Source organism: Sus scrofa, chromosome 13 (genome assembly GCF_000003025.6).
Source record: "Sus scrofa isolate TJ Tabasco breed Duroc chromosome 13, Sscrofa11.1, whole genome shotgun sequence".
NCBI lineage: Eukaryota > Metazoa > Chordata > Mammalia > Artiodactyla > Suidae > Sus > Sus scrofa.
This window is the reverse complement of record NC_010455.5, coordinates 128,594,538-128,615,993: the sequence shown is the minus strand read 5'-3', so window position 1 is coordinate 128,615,993 and position 21,456 is coordinate 128,594,538.

Below are 21,456 nucleotides of genomic sequence, written 5' to 3'. Positions count from 1 at the left end.
TGATTTGACATCTAGGTTAGTCATAAAGAAGGAGTAATAGTAGATGGGAGAGCTGGTAACCAGATTATAAAATTGAACAAGTGAATGGAGTGGTTGTAGTAAACATAAACACAGGTATTAAATTCACCCTTTCCTGAAACCCCACTAAAACAAAACTCCCATTGACATATTAAGTTTTTCTTTCTATTGTTATGTTTTATGTACAATATTATATAACTTACATATGTACAATATAGTGCTTCACAATTTTAAAGTTTATACTCCATTTATAGTTATAAAATATTAGCTATACCCCCCCGTGTTCTACAATAGTATAGCCTTGTAGTTATTTTATACTTAATAGCTTATACCTTATTTTCCTTCCCCCCTACATTGCCCCTCCCCCTTTGCCTCTCCCCACTGGTAACCACTGGTTTGTTCTCTATATCTGCAGAATCACTTACATTTTAAATTATAAGTCAGAGAAGGTCACTCCTTTGAGCTTAAATCTCCACTGGTATCTCATCTTTAGAATGCAAACCAAAATGTTTGCTGTAATCTGCTAGAGTCGCCCCTACCAGTATGATTTCATTTCCGACCTCTTGTCCCCTCATTTACTGTCCTTCTCTCACCCTGACCTCTTGCTGTTCCTCCTAGGCCATGCCTATTCTAACATCAGAGACTTTTCACTTAACTGGTCCCTTTTCCTGGAAAACCTTCACCCCACCCACCCCCGCCAAACAACTTCATGATGTTCTTCCCCAGTTTCATTCAGGGATCTACTCAAATGCCACCTTCTCAGAGAAACCTTCCCCGACTTTACCTAAAATAGTAAACCACACCCTGTCATTCCATATCTTGTCCACTCTTTTCTTCTCTCCAAGTCCGTTATCCCTGAAGGTATTATATGTGTATTTGATATGTCCGTCCAATTTAGCAAGAGGCCTGGAACTTTGGATATGTGCATTATTGCTGTATCCTCAGTACATAGCATAATGTTGGCACATAATATCTGTTCACAAAATATCTACTGAGTTAACTGTTAGATAAAGCATTTGGTAGAGATGTATTAAAGTAGATCATGGCCATGCTGATCAAAGAATATTTTTAAAGTGTACTTTTAAAAACTTTTTTCAAAAATGAGTTTTGGAGTTCCCACTGTGGTACAGTGGGTTAAGAATCCGACTGCAATGGCTCTGGTCACTGTGGGGAGGTAAGGGTTTGATTTCTAGAGGTGCAGTGGGTTAAAGGGTTCAGTGTTGCCATTGCTGCAGCTTGGATTCAGTCCTTGGCCTGGGAGGGGATATGCCTCAGGTATGGCCATTTAAAAAAAAAAATGAGTTTTATGGTCAATTGATCTTTGACAAGGGAGGCAAGAACATAAAATGGGAAAAAGAAAGTCTATTCAGCAAGCATTGCTGGGAAACCTGGACAGCTGCATGCAAAGCAATGAAACTAGAACACACCCTCACACCATGCATGAAAATAAACTCAAAATGGCTTAAACACTTAAATATATGACAGGACATCATCAAACTCCTAGAAGAAAACAGGCAAAACACTCTCTGACATCAACATCATGAATATTTTCTCAGGTCAGTCTCCCAAAGCAGTAGAAATTAGAGCAAAAATAAACCCATGAGACCTCATCAAACTGAAAAGCTTTTGCACAGCAAAGGAAACCCAAAAGAAAACAAAAAGACAACTTACAGAATGGGAGAAAATAGTTTCAAATGATGCAACCGACAAGGGCTTAATCTCTAGAATATATAAGCAACTTATACAACCCAACAGCAAAAAAGCCAATCAATCAATGGAAAAATGGGCAAAAGACCTGAATAGACATTTCTCCAAAGAAGATATACAGATGGCCAACAAACACATGAAAAAATGCTCAACATTGCTGATTATAAGAGAAATGCAAATCAAAACTACCATGAGATACCACCTCACACCAGTCAGAATGGCCATCATTAATAAATCCACAGATAACAAGTGCTGGAGGGGCTGTGGAGAAAAGGGAACCCTCCTGCACTGTTGGTGGGAATGTAAACTGGTACAGCCACTATGGAGAACAGTTTTGGAGATACTTTAGAAATCTATACATAGAACTTCCATATGACCCCGCAATCCCACTCTTGGGCATCTATCCGGACAAAACTCTCCTTAAAAGAGACACATGCACCCACATATTCATTGCAGCCCTATTCACAATAGCCAGGACATGGAAACAACCCAAATGTCCATCGACAGATGATTGGATTCGGAAGAGGTGGTATATATACACAATGGAATACTACTCAGCCATAAAAAAGAATGACATAATGCCATTTGCAGCAATATGGATGGAACTAGAGAATCTCATACTGAGTGAAATGAGCCAGAAAGACAAAGACAAATACCAAATGATATCACTTATAGCTGGAATCTAATATCCAGCACAAATGAACATCTCCTCAGAAAAGAAAATCATGGACTTAGAGAAAAGACTTGTGGCTGCCTGATGGGAGGGGGAGGGAGTGGGAGGGATCAGGAGCTTGGGCTTATCAGACACAACTCAGAATAGATTTACAAGGAGATCCTGCTGAATAGCATTGAGAACTTTGTCTAGATACTCATGTTGCAACAGAACAAAGGGTGGGAAAAAAAAGTAATTGTAATGTATACATTTAAGGATAACTTGATCCCCTTGCTGTACAGTGGGAAAATAAGAAAATAATAATAATAAATAAAAAGAAAAGAAAAGAAAAATCTAGACCTTACTAGATAGTAGACATAATTTAAAAGATTTAGAGAAACAACTGGGTTAAAAAGGGAAATCTCTCTTTGCCAAGAGGAAACTTTAGCTTATACCATCATGTCCTAAAACCTAACCTTTGTTAATGGGCACTTATTTCTTACATCTAAATACATTTCTCAAAAATTAAGAAAAATAAAAAATAGTTATGGACACCACTGTCATTTGGGAGATTTTTCTTGGCTGCCACGAGAGTGCAGGCAAGCGACAATGATGAAGAAAATGAGACTATGTGGAGCCAGAGCAAGGGATTCTCATCCAATAGAATTGGCAGAAACTAGGGTAGGATGTCAACAGGTTTCACTTCCAGGGATATTAAGCAAACTGGCACAGGTTCTGACTCATGCAAGGGGAACCATGATCTAACAGAGAGCTAAAGCAAGATTTAGCAGTGTGAGTTATGGTAAAAGATTCCTAACTTCTGAGATACAAATATCTTGTATGCTGGAGTTACACTAAATTCTACTAATTTATATACATACGAAGAATTATCTGCCAATTGCATAAATCTCTCCTAAAGTATGTTTCTATTTTTCAAAGGAACTCAAGTATACTTGTGATTAATATATAAAAATGTATTTACAAGTATTACTAAGATCAGTATAACTTTTTGTGATTATATATATATATATTTTTAACCAAAGGTGACTAAAAAAAATTACATATGGGGAAGGTCTTAATTAAAAGGAAATCTCCAACTGAGAAGAGATGGGAATCCACTCTTAAAGATGAAACGCATAGTCAGTTTTTCTGCAGCAGACCATAATTTAGGAATCCTCTTTCTACATGTTATTTTCCCCCATGATACCTGTAACTAGAAGGGCAGGATTACAAATTCAAATTCAGAGAAGAAAAGAGGATGAATCTGTGTAATTCAAGCTGTCAGCAATGTATGGTCTCAGCAGATTCTTGGGTAAACACATCTAGGGAGTTTGTGTCCTGTAACACATTCGTGAGATTTCTCAATGTTTTTCTTGTTTCTATATGGAGGATTCTTGAAATACAAAAGATGTTCGGTGCTAGAGAGAGTTGTACTAAAGATATGAAAATATGAATGAGAAGTTTACACACTGATTACAGTGGCTACCTCTAAGGAATAAGGGATTTGGGAAACTGTGAGACATAAATTACTTTTGCAATAATGACCATAGTATTGGTTCCTATCACTCATATCCTCTTGCAATATGACATTGTGGACCTCCATCAAAACATGGAGTCTAATTGTCCTTCCATTGATTCTAGGCTAGACTGGATCTTTGACTATGATTGCCAATAAAATGCTGTCGAAATAACATTTTGAGACCTGAAAGTCCTAGCATTAAGAAGGTTAGGCAACATCTGTTTTGATGATCTGAAAGAATTAAGTTGCCTTGTAAAAAAAATCTGACAATCCTAACATCTCTATGCTGTTGAAAATTTACTAGCCACATGGAGAGGCTATGTGGAGGGGGGAACAATTATCCCCAGCCAGAATCCCTAGTGGAGCTCCCTAATGACAGCAAACACCAAGAGGATTGCCAAGCATTTTGGAAATGGATCTTCAAAACCCAGCTGAGCGGTTCCAGAGGAAGCCGTGTGGGACAGAGATAACCTGGACCAATTTGTTGAATGTGAAACAAATCAATGAATGTTATTGCTTAAGCTAAGAAGCTGTAGAGTGGTATATTGCATGGCAATACATAACCAAAAGAGTATGTTTTGATTATCTGTAAAGTTTCAATTCTTTGAGAAAAGGCCACATGTTTGAGGCAAATATGGAAAAATGTTGACCTTGGTCTGGATATGGTGATATTTTCCATTTATTTTTTTCTTTACATACAAAATATTGCATATTTCATAACTCAGTGTTTAAAAACATATTTAGACCTGCACTTCTTGCTAGGATAGAATAAATAGTTCCAACCATGTTCTCCCTCCATAAACAAGTATAAAGTTGGAGAAAACATATGTGGCAACTGTTTACAAGTCCCAGGCTTTAGGTAGTATAATTCCTGAGAGAAGAGTAATACATGAAGTGAGCCTCTCATGCTCTTGCCAACTCTGTAGCTTGGGATAATTTTCCAAATTTTACAAAGGGCGTGGAGGCAGTCTCTGAGCAGGCTGCTGACATATTTAGAATTTGTGGGTAGGCGATAGAAGAAGTGGGAGCTGAACCCAGGAGTTCCCAAGTTCTTAGCCAAAACCTGCAACATGGGAGTTCCCATTGTGACTCAGTATGTTAAGAACCTGACATAGTCTCCCTGAGGATGCAGGTTTGATCCCTGGCCTTGCTCGTTGGGTGAAGACCTAGCATTGCTGCAATGTGCGGTGTAGGTCGCAGATGTGGCTCGGATCCAGAGTTGCCCTGACTGTGGTATAGGCCAGAAGCTGCAGCTCCAATTCAGCCCCTAGCTTGGGTACTTCCATATGCCACAGGTGTAGCTCTGAAAAGAAAATTAAAAAAAAAAAAAAAAAAGCCTGTAAGATGAAACTCTATGAGGCCCAACAGAAAGCAGCATCCATAGAAATAGAGAATGGAAGAGCAATTCTAGAGGGCTCCAGATGCTGGGAGATGTTAGATGAAAGACCCACACAAAGTAGAGAGACCTCATTCACATATCTGATATTCAGGTAAGCTACCAAAGAGGCCATAAGTGATATGGATAGTGTACTTGCAAAAATAACCTAGCACAACCTAAAACCAAGCTTTGGTAGATAGCTGCCTGCTGGCATAAAATTCAGCAATCACTGAAAAAAATTTAACCCAGACTCCTTATAATGTATCATTCAAAATGTCCAGAAAAGGAAAAGTTTTCTCACCAAAAATTACTAGACATGTAATGGCAGAGGAGAATGCGGTGAATAATCAAGAAAAAAAGCAATCCTGAGGGGACAAACACCAAGATGACCCAGAGGTCAGAATTAGCAGGCAAGGACATACAGAGCCTATGTTAGCAGTTATTATAAATATTTTAAGGACTTAAATCAAAACATATGGGCATCATGAGTGACCAGCTAGAAACTCAGTAGAGAAATAGAAATTATACACAAAAAAGTGAACAGATACAGAATTTTAGCAGATAAAAACAGAAAATATAAATGAAAATCCTAGAAACAGAAAGTACAATATCGGAGGTGAAAAAAAAAATCACTGGATGGGCTTAATTATAGATTGGAGATGGCAGATCAAGACTCCATGCACTTCAGAGGGGGAGGGAGTGGGATGGATTGGGAGCTTGGGGTTAATAGATGCAGATTATTGCCTTTGGAATGGATTAGCAATGAGATCCTGCTGTGTAGCACTGAGAACTATGTCTAGTCACTTATGATGAAGCATGATAATGTGAGAAAATAGAATGTATATATGTATGTGTAACTGGGTCACCATGCTATAGTAAAAAATTGACAGAACACTGTAAATCAGCTATAATGGAAAAAATAAATAAAAATCATTATATAAAACCCCCCAAAAAATAATAAAAATAAAAATAGAAATTATTTAATCTGAAAAAACAGAAAACAGATTAAAATTTAAAAAAAGAGCTTCTGGTACCGGTGGAATAACATCACATTGTTTGGAACACAGACATTTAAGGACTCAAGAGAGGAGAGAAAGAGAAAGAAGACAGAAAAACAAAACAAACGGAAAAAGAACTTGAGAAAATAATGGTTGAGATTTTCCCAGATTCTATTTCAAAATATCAATCTACAGGTCCCAGAAGCTCAGGAAACCCCAAGAAAGAGAAATACAGAGGAAAAGCACCAAGGCCACTCTAGTCAAAATTGATGACCACCACAGAGGAACAGAAAAATCTTCAAAGCATCTGAAGAAAAATGACATATTATATACAGCAGGAAAATTATGTAAATGATAACTGGCCTCTAACCATAAATAATCCAGGCTAGAAAATAATAAAGTTACAAATTTAGAGTGATTAAAAATAAGTATCCATCAAATCGGTATTTAATATGTAACAAATGGTTTTCAAAAATAAAAATACAGTTAATTTCCTGTCTCTTGGAACATATTCATATGGCTTCTCTCTACCTTTATCCCTGGCTCTAGCCACTGAGGTTTGAGCAATAGCTCTTGCCAGTCCCGTGATGATAAAGGACTAAATATTTCTGTTTCCCCCACTGACACAAATGAAAGACCTCCTGCATAAAGTATTGACTGACAAGGAGAAACCACTGCAATGGCTCATTGGTGAAATGAAGTTGAAGAGGTTCTAATTTCCCTACTGAAAACCTCGGGGACAAGGAAGGAATGATACAGTCTGAAAGTTCAGGGGAGGCAGCGCTCCATGGAGTAGACCAATAAGATACGAGAGGTGAGATGGAGGCAGCAGAGAATCCCTTGCCCTCCCAATCTACCATGGACCCTTTCAAGGTGCAGTGATTCCTTAAAGTCAGTCCAGATTTATCCTGCAGAACTCAAGCGAGTCATGAGAGATCGTGGCCAGCACAGCAACATATCACTCTGTGTTTGGTTTCCCTCCGTCTATGCTTTGCTTTTCCTCTTTGTCTCGTGAAACTTTGTATGATTCAGGAGGCAAAATGGAACCTCTAAGCCTCTTAGAGCTGAGGATTAAATTGACATAGAAAGCTTAACAGGAGAAAAGCGTAAAAATAAATTTAATGTAAATTTTACATGACAGGGAGCCCTCAGAAGTAAATGAAGACCCAATGAAGCAGTTCGATTTGAAAGCCTACGTATTCTGAATTGGACTAAGTGTAGCAAATTTTGAAAATGTGACAAAGCAGACAGGCTAGGGCTAGGGTGGTTAACTGGGTAGAAAGGTGACTAGGAAGACAATTGTTAGTTTAACAAAGTTTATTCTTATAGGTTTCCTCAGTGACGAAAATGTTTATTTCTTCTTGGTAGAAGAAAGACGTGTTCCATATGGGGGTTTTTATCCCCTGCTTTTGGAAGAAAAAAAGAGGAGGTCACAGTGCCCTTCTTAATCCTTCTTCTTCTTCTTTTTTTTTTTTTTTCAAATGTCTTTAGCTCAAAATAATCCTTATGTCAAAGTGGCATATTTTAAGGTGGCGTGTTTTGTCACCCTTCAGTACCCTTCGTTAAAACATCAGCATGTGATTTTTGCCTTGGGTTTTCTTTCCAAAGGACTCAGTCTAAAACCCGTGTCCTAGAATATGGAGGGCATATGGAAATGTGGTCAACAAGGAGACTGTAAGGACAGGTTGAAGCTAGATCATGAAGTCTTCAGTGTCAAGTTCAGCATTCAAAGTTATCTCAGGTTCCAAGAATCTATGATTCTGTATTCACACAGAGTGATGGGAACATAATTCTGCATCAATAAATTGACTCAGTGCCTGTCCAGTCATTCATTAGCTAATTAAACTGGGGAGTGAAGATTGCTGATTCTTTCTCTTCACATAATTCCTATGAATCTCTCTTTCACTTAATTACATGGGTTGTACTGTCATTCCTGTCAGTAGCCCATCTCTTTTGTGCTAGGGAGGAAAGGTCTGCCAGAGGTGAATCAAAACTTCTTCAGGGAATTAGTTAATGAGAGCAGCAACCTCAAGCATGAAAGTCCCCCCTCCTTACCAGAGGGGACTATTTAGTGCTTAAGCAGCTAAAGAACTCCCAAAACAGTTCTTTTGTGCTAGTATCAATATAGTGAGAGCTTTAGGCAATTTCTGATACTGATACGGAGTCTAGTGGCTAGTGTATGTTTCTGACTTAAGTTGGGGGTTGGGGGGGTAAAAAAGAATAGCTATAAACTAACAAATTACATGACAAATAAATCTTTGCAGAACGTTTGGTCCTGTCCAAAACATCCATAAGATATTTGGTCCATGGCAAAATGTCCTTATATTTGCAGGTCTATTTGGTCCTGTCCAAAACCATTTGGTATAGACAAGATATGCTGATATACATTTTGGATAGTACCAAATATCTACTAACCCACATAGATTATTTGCAAATTATAAAATATGCTAGAGTGAAATCATCTTTATACCTAACCTATAGATGATGATCAGTGAGCAGGTTGACTATATCTCTGAAGTTAATTTGTGCTGTTTATGTTTTTACAGAAATATAGTCTTTCTTTATCTTTATAGGGTAAGTGAGGGAAAAGATAAGCAATATAAACATATCGTGTTTGTTTACTTACTGTGCAATGGAGTTTTGAGGTTAAAAACAAGATGTGAATATTACATTTGCATTGCATTAGAGGTATCTTACCTTGAGACACAGCACGACTTGAGACAAGGATTGAGGGATAAGTAGTTTATTTGGGAGGAGATACAGAAGAGGATGATGGGAAAGGGGAAGTGAGCTTAGGAAAAGAAGAATGCCAATGGGTATGTAACTGGAGCATAATTCACCAGGGAACTTGGGGTGAGAGTGAGGAACATACTTCAGAGTTGTCCCAGTCAAGGTCAAGACAGCCAAAAATTATTTTTCAAAGGTCTTTCACTGCATGAAGGCTGTTTTACGAGGTCTACTAGATTTCATTTTAAAGCTATCAGCTGTCTCTCCTCTACAATATATTCTTCACCAAATTGGACCTAAACCAATTTGCCCAATCCTATTTTATGTCTGGATACACAGAAAACTGTAACTCCAAATGGTTTGGGTGTGGGTCAATATCATGTATATAATACCCTGCCAACCATGAGCAGTTGTTCCTTGTACCATCATTTTGAAACACTGGGGAAAACAGTGGATGAGCAGGACTCACCAATTGTCTTGACATTCATGAGTAATTCATCACAGATTGAACTTGGGCATCTTGAATCTTAGTGTTAGGTTCTTATCATTGTGAAACACAGCTTCTTGAATGATTTTATCCCTCATATCACTTGGCTCACTGATGGTTATATGGTCGGGGATAAATAGATAACTGGTAAATTAATCGTGAGATTTTTTTTTAAAAAAAGGGAATAAACGGTTTCTGAATACCAGTGTCCAAATTCTTGTCTTAAATTCTCTCTTCCCAGGGGAAACATCTGTTCAAGGGATGTTAGGCATGGCTGATGGAGATGTCTCCTAACAAAGATATGTATGGAGTTAATTCTCAGCAGTAAACAAAATTGATTATTTCTATGTCCCCCGCTTTCCAGGGACTCTTTCACTATCTAGTCACACTTCTTAGCAAAGCTCCCTGTAGTGGCAATAAATTTGAGTTCATCCTGTTATAGTACTTAATGGACTTAAGAACGGCTGAGCTGAAAAGTCAAACCCAGGCAGGAGTTACAAGTTTTACAAGTTGGGATAAAAGTTTTATAAATATTGACTCCACTTAATGGTTTAAGTCAGAGGAAGATATCTCATTATGATAATGACACCTCCCTAAAGCACTGCTTGTTGTGCTGAGGTTGTCTAGGTGTACTAATATCATCAAAAATTTAGTTAATAAAACTGATTTGTTCAATATCTAGCCTCATTATTACTTAAAGTGTTGATAACATAGAATATGTCTCACAGCGAAATCTTGAAAAATATTGTGGTGAGAAACAAAAGGAAATTTGTGGATGGTGAGGACCCATTATGAATTAATCAGGACTGAGCAAAATGGGTTATGCGGAGCCAAGCTTATTTGAACGACTTTGTGTCCCATTCAAATCTTCAGGCCACCAGCTAGAATGAGACCAGTGGTTTTGCTTATTCAATTCAAGTTTATATAAATCCTTAAATCTGTTTTTCCACCCCAAAAGACTTCCTAGAATCTACCAAAAGAAGAGGAAATAATTCAGTGAAGGTGACATATTGTGGGTAAGCAGTAAGTCATGACTATAAATGAAAGAAAAGGAGGTAATAAACCGGAATATCCATACAAAAAATAGATTCACTGGGGGGAAAAAACAATAAACATTCTAAGTTAAACAAAGCAGTGGTGTTGTAATTATTTATTTATTTATCTTCTTTTTAGGGTTGTACTGGCAGAACCCTAAAAAGAAATGGAAATTCCCAGGCTTGGGGTCAAATTGGAGGAGCTACAGATTCTGTTTTCACCACAACCACAGCAATGTGGGGTCTGAGCCGTGTCTTTGACCTACACCACAGCTCACAGCAATGCCAGATCCTTAACCCACTGAGCGAGGCCAGGGATGGAACCCACATCCTGTCATGGATGCAAGTCAAGTTTGCTACTGATGAGCAGCAACTGGGAACTCATGTTTACATAATTTAAATCCATGAACTTTTTGTGAGGCAACTGCGGATCTATTATTGTGTTAGGTACTATGATGGCTGTGAAAATGTACAATAAGAATCTTGAATTATCTTCTTTTAAGATTTTGCATGCTACAAATAGCTTATAAAAAAGTGTTTAGTAGAGTATTGCCATAGGATATTTAAGGTGAAAGGATCCCAGATATAATTAATCTCCACATTTTACATAGGGGAGACTGGAGTCCAGAACTTGGAAATCCTTCCGTTCCATCATAGAGCAAAGGGTATTAGGTGGCCGGAGAACACTTAACCTGGCTGGATAACAATGCAAATATTTAAGACCATTTTGTGATGAACAATGTTTTTTTTTTAAATTAATTTTCTTGGTAAATAGAGAACATTTACATGAATACAATGAATGGTGGAATAATTATTCATTTTAATCAACATTTATAATCACAAACTATGTGACATGCACCATGCTAAATTCTTTGCATCTCAATATTTTCTCATTTAATTCCCACGATAGGCTGAAAGGTGTATATTACAATGAAAAATAAGGAATTGCTATCCTTGTCCTCAAGCAATTCAGATTTAGAGGGAGACCCAGACACTGACTTAGTTAGTAACAAATGTAATGCAACAAGTACAGCAACACATAGAACTGTATTATCTGTAAGACTGGTAGAAGAAGCAATTTTTTCTGCCCTAAAGAAATCGTGGAATTCTTAGCTGGAGAATACCATCTTGGACTTCTGATTTTTTAAAAATAAGTTTCTTTTTGTCTTTTCTAGGGCCGCTCCCACAGCATATGGAGTTTCCCAGGCTAGGGGTCTAATCAGAACTGTTGCTGTCCGCCTATGCCACAACCACAGCAAGGCCAGGGATCGAACCTGCAACCTCATGGTTTCTAGTCAGATTCGTTAACCACTGAGCCACAATGGGAACTCCTAAAAATAAGTTTCTCAAGTAGGTTAAATGAGGATAAGGATCTTGTAGACAAGAGGGAACTGTGTGATCAAAAGAGTGATTTCTTGAAAACACTCCCCTATCTCCACTGCACAGTGAGGCAAGTTCTAAACCAGATCTCTGAGTAACAGAAAGGAAAAAGCTCAAATCAGGGTCAGAGAAGAGCAAATAGGATCCCCGAGATTAGTTCCTAACAAGAGTAAGTCAGGAAAATGGCGAAACATAGATGTATAACTCTATGAGTCACAGATTTATAAGGGACAAAACCTTTAGACTAAACCTGCAGACCATATCCCAAAGTCACACACAAGGAGAAAAATCACAGAGCTTATAGGGAGGCTCTTCATTTGAAGAGATTCTCAAAGAAAAATGCTTTTTGCTCCTGAGCTTCTCTAGAAGAAGCCTTGACTTCAGACCCTAAGTGAACTGTAGGATGCCTGCCAGTTTCCTTTTCTGACTTCACTTGGCATCCAACACTGTTCTTCCTCACAGATAACAACATTCTTTCTCAAGCATAGTAAGCATCATTTCAGTATATTGTCTGGTCTATATACATATTAAGGTGTTCACATATTATTAGTTAAGGTGCCTATTAATTCCAAGTCATGTTTGTTTCCCCCTCTTCTTACATGCTCAACACCAGCTATTTCTTAACTTGGGAGAAAAAAAAAAATACACACCAGCCTTGTCTTCTCCTGTCCTCTTTTCCTCTAGGAGCTGAGATTCTGAATTTGGAAATCTCAGCCCTGCCTATTTTTGGAAATATCCACCCTTCCACTTTCCTTGAGATAGTCCTATTCTATGTCTGGAATAGTCAGGAGCCTCTACCCTTTAGCAGGTGGAGTTCGAATTAGTCAAACTAAGGAAGGCACCCAAACACAAACAAAACAACAAATGGACCATTATTCTACTCCTATTCATTTGTTTAATCCCAGTAGATATTCTATGGGAGATGACTATGGGCTAGGACCTCTTCTGGTTCGTGGAGATACAGTTATAGACCAGGCAAACATAAATTTTATCAGCATATTGGGAGTTCCCATTGTGGCTAAGTGGGTTAAGAACCCAACTAGGATGCATGAGGATGTGGGTTCGATCCCTGGCCTTGCTCAGTGGGTTAAAGATCTGGTATTGCTGTGGCTATGGTGTAGGTTGCAGATTCAGCTCCAATTTGACTCCTAGCCTGGACACTTCCATATGCTGCAGGTGTGGCCCTAAAAAAAAGGAAGAAAAATTATAGGTATATAGAATCTTACAGTGCAACGGAGACATATGATGCACAAAAACACACATAAGCACTTGATTTAGAGTTAACATATGAGCTACTCAGAAAAGTACAATGCAGTGAGAGGCTATGATGGGAGGGCCCACCCAGTCTGGAAAAATAAGAAATTTTGCTGAGGAAGTGACAATTTTAACTGAGACTTAAATGTATTAAATGTGTGTGTGTGTAAGTTAGGAGAGGAGAGGCTGCCTCCCTTCACATCCAAAGTCATTGTGGAAGAGAGTAATGACATTTTTGAAGAACTGGAAAAAGGTCACTATAGCTGAACAGTGGGGAGGAAAACATGGGTCTGGATAAGATGGAAGATGTAGGCAGAGGCATATAGTGTAGGATCTTATAGACCATACTATGAATTTTGATCTTTATCCTAAGTGTAATGAAAAAAGAGTTGAAGGCTTTTAAATTAGGTGTGTTAGAGATTGGTATCTGCACTGCCAAAAGATTGCTCTAAAAGCTTTTTGGGGAGTTCCCGTCGTGGCTCAGTGGTTAACGAATCCAACTAGGAACCATGAGGCTGCAGGCAGGTTCAATCCCTGGCCTTGCTCAGTGGGTTAAGGATCCGGCGTTGCCTTGAGCTGTGGTGTAGGTTGTAGACGCAGCTTGGATCCCGAGTTGCTGTGGCTCTGGCGTAGGCCGGTGGCTACAGCTCCGATTCGACCCCTAGTCTGGGAACCTCCATATGCCACGGGAGCGGCCCAAGGAATGGCAAAAAGACGAAAAATAAAAAAATAAAAATAAAAGCTTTTTGGAAAATGGATTGAAAGGGACAAAAGTGAGGGGGAAGAGACTTGGTAATAAAGGAAATTCAGTAGTGTAGGTGTGAATGATAGCTTCCTAGTCTAGAGAGGTGGCGAGAAAGATGGAAAAACTTGAAAAATCCTTATGAGGTTTAGTCAGAACTTTGCAGTTGGTTGGAAAAGATGGAGACTAAAGGAGAAAAGGGGCTTTCCTGAATGAATAACTTGGTAAATAGTCCTGCTGTTTACTCAGGTAGTAAGCACTGGAGGAGAAATGAAACATTAGAGTGAAAAATGAATGGTTCACTTTGGGATGTTGTTGAAAAGCTTGTAAGAAATCTTGGTATGGTAGTCCAAAGAGAGGTGAGGTGGGAGATATAAATTTTAGAGTCACTAGTATGTAATAAGAAAGTCATGCATTTCTAGAAGAGAATGAAGCGAAGCATGGTAAGAAAGGAGAACCTAGACACAAACCCTGAGAAAGTTTGTCTCTTAAAGATCAGAGGAGGAGGAAATGGTAAAAGAAACTGAAGAAGAATCACTAGCAAAGTAGGAGAATACCAGGGAGTTTTTCGATAAGGAGGGTGCGGTCCACCAAGGAGATTCTGAAAATGTATCCAGGAAAAGGAGAACCTAAAGTTTTCTTTGCATTTCACAGCAACGAGACTATTAGAAAGGACCATTTTAGTGGCCTTGGGAAGAGGAAGCAAGGTTGAAATAGGCTGAAGTAAATATATGGGAAACAACCAGAAGCAGGAAATTATTTCAGGAAGTTTGGCCTTGGCGAAATGGAAAAATAGGTAAGAGACTATGTGAGGAGTCCAATAAAATTTAATTTGTTGTTTGTTTTAGAAAGAGGAGAGAAAAAAGGTTTGATTAAATGACAGTGGATCATGGAGGTCCTGATCCCAGAGAGAAGGGTGGATCATCTTTATAACTACCATCTCTGTCATAGTTGAAGGAAAAAGGTGAGTTTAGAGATATTTGTCATAATGCAGGGCCCATATTGACCAAAGAGTCTACTCTTTAAAATGAGGCCAAAACTTTCATGCGTGGGGGTCTTTTGGCCTTTTTAAGGGCCACACCCATGGCATATGGAGGTTCCCAGGCTAGGGGTCCAGTTGGATCTGTAGCTGCTGGCCTATGCCACAGCCACATCAAAGTGGGATGTGAGTCATGTCTGTGACCCACACCACAGCTCATGGCTATGCCAGATCCTTAACCCACTGAGTGAGGCCAGGGATCGAACCCATATCCTCATGGATGCTCGTCAGGTTAACTAACCACTGAGCCACAACGCGAACTCTGAGGCCAAAACTTTTTTATTGACAGTTTCTTTCTCTGATCTCCATTCTAAGAGTCTGGTTTCCTGTTACTTACAACATCTTTAGGCTTAAAGAATCTTATTTCTTACACAGACATTGCTAATTTAATTTTGAATCCTCTAATAGATCCTGGATTTTGAACCTGGTTTTTCTTCTCTTTCTGATTCCGTAGGTTACATTTCAAAAGATTTCTTGCTCAGGGGTTTCACCTTAGCTACAGTTCCAAATGATGTTCTGTTTTGCATCATGTGCTGCAAGTGAAGAAGGACGTTTTTTATCCTTGACTTTGAGTGCAGAGTCTGGACCAGAATCTAAGCCCCTACTTAACTTCTACTTGGGTACTTATGCTTTCATTCGTTATAAAAAACACTACTTGAAAACTGAATGAACTCCTACAATGTATTGTGTCAGTGCCTAGAAATCCCTCCTGCCATGCCCATCTGCTGGAGTAAAGCCCCTTCTGGAAGTTTATTCATGTTGGTGTTCAATAGTAGTTGTATATGTTGTTATTACTATTACTCTCTCCTGGATTCTTCCAGAGAGGTCTCTGTATCTCATGGCTCTTCTTGATACATAAATGACAAACATCTTGGTGTTTTGTTTCTAGATTTAAAACATATATAATCAAATTCCTAATTACTGCTAACTTTACAGAAATAAAGCATAGAAAGGAATACTATGAAAAATTTTATGCCCACAATTAGATAACATAGATGAAATGGACAAATTCCTAGAAAAACATAGACTGTCAAAACCAAATGAAGAAGTAAAATAGAACTATAAGAAATAAGATTGAATTAAGGTTTCAAAAAAACTACCCACAAAGAAAAGTCCAGGACCAGATGACTTCACTGTCAAATTCTACCAAGTATTTAAAGAAGATTAAACACAAATCCTTTGGAAATTTTTCAAAAATTAAAAGATAAGAGAACTTCCCGATTAATTCTATGACACCAGTGGTTTTTTTTCTTTATTCTTTTTTTTTTTTTTTTTTTTTTTTGTCTTTTTGCCTTTTCTAGGGCCGCTCCTGTGGCATATGGAGGTTCCCAGGCTAAGGGTCTAATCAGAGCTATAGCCGCTGGCCTACGCAGAGCCACAGCAACATGGGATCCAAGCCACATCTGCAACCTATACCACAACTCACGGCAACACCGGATCCTTAACCCACTGAGCAAGGCCAGGGATCAAACCTGCAACCTATGGCTCCTAGTTGGATTCATTTACCACTGAGCCACGATGGGAACTCCCAGACACCAGTGTTATCTTGATACAAAAACTAAACAATGACAGAGTAAGAAAAGAAAGCTACAGAACAGTATTCCTTATAAATATAGAAGTAAAAAGCCTCAATAAAATAGTAGCAAACTGAATCTAGTAACATATTCAAAGGAATCACACATCATGGCCAAATGGAATTTATCACAGGAATACAAGGCTTATTTAACAAAAAAAATTGATGTAATACACCACATTGATAGAATAAAGAATAAAACCACCACGGTCCATCTCAGTAGATGAAAAAAAAAAGTTTGACAAAATCCAATAGTCTTATAATAAAAACCCTCAACAAATTAGGAATTGAGGGGAATTTCTTCGACCTGGCAAAAAAATCCAGAACTAATATCATATTTAAAAGTGAAAGATTGAAAGTTTTGCCACCTAAGATCAGGAACAAGATAAGTAGATCCACTCTCACCATTTCTAGTCATCATTGTACTGAAGGTTATAGCCAGAAAAATTGGTAGGAAGAAGAAATTTAAAAAAAACCCTAGATTGGAAAGGAAAGAGTAAAACTGTATTTGTGGATGACATGATCTTTTAAACAGAAAATCGGAAGGAATCTTTGAAACAAACAAAAATGTTACAGCTAATAAATGAGGTCATCACGTTTGCAAGAGATAAGATCACTATAGAAAATCAATTATATTTTATACTCAGCAATGAGCAGTGAAAATATTAAAGGGAAAAATTCCACTTATTATAGTACCAAAAAGATAAATCATTTAGAAGTAATTTGAACAAAATTAGTGTAAGACTTGTTCACTGAAAATTATAAAACAGCCTTGAAGGTAATCAAAGACCTGAGTAGTTAGAAATTATGTATATACTGATTGAAAGACTTGATGGTGATATTCCCCAAAGTTATCTACAAATTCAAGTTAATTGCTATCAAAATCCCCATTACTCTCTTTCATAGAATTTGACAAGTTAATTCTAAAATTTATATAGAAATATAAGATATCTAGGGAAAAAAGGGACAAAGGTGGAAGTCTCTTACTTCCTGGTTTTAAAGCTTAACTACAAAGCTACATTAATCAAGACAATGTGGTTCTGGCATAAGGATACACAAATTGATCAATGAAATAGGGTAGAGAATCCAGAAATAAAATAATACATCTATAATAATTGATTTAGATAAGAGGCTCAGACCATTCAATAGGGAAAGAATAGTCTTTTCAACAAACGGTGCTAGGACAACTAGGTATACACATGAAAAAGACTAAATTTGGACCTTTTCCTTACATCATATGCCAAACAATGCAAAATGGGTTAAACATCTACATTTTAGAGATATATTTATAAAACCCTTAAAAATACATGTAAATCTTCATGATCTTGATTAGGCAGTGGTTTCTTAGATACAGTACTCAAAACACAAAAAACGAAAGATAACATAGATAAGTTGGACTTTATCTGAATAAAAATGTTTGTGCTTCAAAGGATATTATCAAGAAAGTGAAAAGACAATTGACAGAATGTAAAATATGTTTGCAAATTATATATCTGATAAGGGACTGGTATCCAGACTATAAAGAAGTCTTAAAACTTAATAATAAAAAGAAAAATAACCAAATTTTAAGAATTGTCAAATTACTTGAATAGACATTTCTACCTCATTTTGAAAAAAAAAAAGGCCTTTCTGAACTCCTTTTAAAAAATCCGTGTACTGGCTTATCAGAATGCCAGATCCTCTGCTTTTGCCTTCTTCCTTCCTCATGCTGTTTTTATTCATTCATTTGACTACATGTTGGGAATTTTACCAAGAACTAACAGGGTCAGAGAGAGGTCAAAATGATATTGTTCAATTTTTCTACTTACTGTGAAAAAAAAACTCCTGAGAGGTTAATAGAGTCAGAAAGTAATTATTCAAATGGGTTTGAATCACACATGGACCCTGATTATCTGCTCTTTTCCTGTCACTCATTACAAGAAATAGTTAAGAGGTAGGTGAATCTTAAAGTTATCTGTAAATTATCACTTGACAGACAATATCTACTGATCAAACAGCAGTGTCCTTTATATGCTATAATTGAAATACAGACTAGGCAATCACAAAAATTGCTCTTGAAAATGCAAAGTGAGAGTGCCATTAAGTTGCTTAAAATTGGTGTCTCTGTTATTGGAACAATCACTCATTTTTCATTTCTGTTATTCTCCAGTTGTGGGCAAGAGAGAACGTGGGTTGAGAGTATGGCTCTGCAGAACACAAGAATCAGAAATAGGTGTTAGAACGTTACAGGACTTGACAGCTACCAGTTCTGTTTCAAATAACACTGCTAAATCTGAAAATAAGTTGGAAGAACTATCTTCAGAGCTGCCAAGCCGAATAAGAAGGTATACTCCTCTCTCGTTAAAAGAGCCAAGTCTAAAAGGGAAGATGAGAAGATGAGGTGAACTTGTGGATTCTGTTTTTTTCTGAATTCTAAAACTGTAAGTCAAAACAGGGATATAGCTAGGATAAAGAAGCTAAAACCATGATGAAAAGTTTGAGGACGTTTTCTTCATCTTCTGCCTTTTCATGGAGTGCTTATTTATCTATTTTTATGTGTTGACAATATGCATAAAATGGCTATTTTGTAATATTAAACTTTTTAAGTTAATTTGGTCATTCTAGAATGTATCTTCTTGCTCACTTAAGCTCCTTTCAAGCAAACAACCATTAACTAAACAGTAGCTGTTAGCCTTTTAACCAAATGAGAGCATCATAATTTAAAAAAAAAAAAAAAAAAAAAAAAGGAGTATGGCTCTGCAGTTGGGCAGATCTAGATTTCACTTTTGGCTCCACAACGTTCTTCCTTTGCTGTAAAATGTGAACTATTACAACAATTTTATAATGATTGAGGGACTATGGTGGGAATTAAGTAAGATAGTGCAGGTGAAGTACTTAGAAAAGGGCCTGGCACGGATTGACTGTTCACTGAGTGGCAGCAATAACCTCGCCATGTATTATTACTGTGTATATTACTGGCTCCAGAGACAAATAATCTAACTTCATTTATCTGTCCAATACGATCAATGTAAATATTTTTAAAATTTGAACAATTAAGTTGGTTATATATCCATGAGAAGAATTTAGTAAAATAATTTGATTATTAGGGTGAGAGGGATGAAAGACTTCATGAAAAGGCTTTGCAAACTTTCCCCCAAAGAGGATGGATGGTCACGAATAAGGAACTTATTTTTCATCACTTTGCTAGTATTAATTAAAATATGACAGAAGAAGAGATTCAGAAGATTGTACCAGAATTCTTGAAATAAGCATTTGTGGAACAAAAGTCACACATATGCTTTTGTTCAGAAGTGAGTCATCAGTACCCAACCTTATCAGAGAAGGTAGCTTAATTATTTTGCCTCTTCTAAGAAGGCAAACTCTATGAGAAATGGGGTTCCTGGTTCTGTATAACAAAATTTAAAAAAAATCTAGACAATATTATTTACCTTTAAAAACTTTTTTTTTTTCCTTTTTATGGCTGCACCTGTGGCATATGGAGGTTCCTGGGCTAGAGGTCAAATCAGAGAAGGGGAGCCCTATGACACAGCCACAGCAACACTGGACCCGAGCTGCATCTATGCTTCAGCTTATGGCAACACCGGATCCTTAACCCACTGAGTGAGGCCAGCGATCAAACCTGCATCCTCACAGAGGCTACCTTAACCCACTAAGCTACAATGGGAACTCCCCCAAAAACATTTTTTAAAAATAAGTAAGGAACAATGAGGTGAGCATATCTTTAATATTGGCTTATAGTTAACTTTCACATTTCATTTGGTAATTTAATCTCAGGTCTTTATTTTGGATTATTAGTTTTATTATCAGTATATTTTATGTATGATCGATCAGATTTATCTCTATCTTTTACATAAAATTTAACTTTTTTCTTTAATATTTAACTTGGAATTATACTATTTTTTCACCGTATTTGTAGTCTTTGTCCATCAAAAGATGCTGATATCCCATTTTCCATTTTGATGAGGTTTAAAAAAAATAAAGTTTAAAAAGCTAATCTAAGTAACTGATTGAGTAAATAATGATAGCATGGAGGTGTATTCAAATGATAGAAGCATGATAAAACTTTTAAAATCAAGTCTCAAAGACTGTTTATTTTTGAATTTTTAGGCTCGAGAAAAAACAGACATTTTGGAGTTCTCGTCATGGCTCAGTGGTTAATGAATCCAACTAGGAACCATGAGGTTGCAGGTTCGATCCCTGGCCTTGCTCAGTGGGTTAACGATCTGGTGTTGCCGTGAGCTGTGGTGTAGGTTGCAAACATGGCTCGGGTCTGGCATTGCTGTGGCTGTGGTGTAGGCCGGTGGCAGCTCTGATTAGACCTCTAGCCTGGGAACCTCCATATGCTGAGGGTGCAGCCCCAGAAAAAGACAAAAAAAAAAAAAAAAAAGAAAGAAAAAAGAGAAAACAGACATTTAAAGTGTTGCAATTATTTTTCACTTATTTAGCTTTGTAACTAGAGATAATGTTGAAGACGGTCAACACATTTTGCCTCCAAATTACCAGACATTTCACTTGTTGTTCATTCATGCATCAACAGTGTTTTCACTTATTTTCCATCAACTCACTCTTTCTTATAAATAGAATAGAATAGAAACAACTATATCAATAACTCTCTCAACGTATTTACAATTTAATATTGAAGGTGGGGGTTAATATTGAAGGTGGTGCAGTGGGTTAATGATCCAGCCGGCATTGTTACAGCCATGGTGTAGGTCACAGCTGAGGCTGGGATTTGACACCTGGTTCACGAAATCCAATATTCTGTGACCATGACCATAATATATAATATTATATATATATATAATATATATAGGACACAATAATATATAATATTATATATATATATATATATAGGACACAATAACCTATGACTGTAATGAAAAGCGGAATGGGTTTTCCAGCTGTCATAGATTTATTAACAAAATATTATAGCAATACAAAAGAAGTA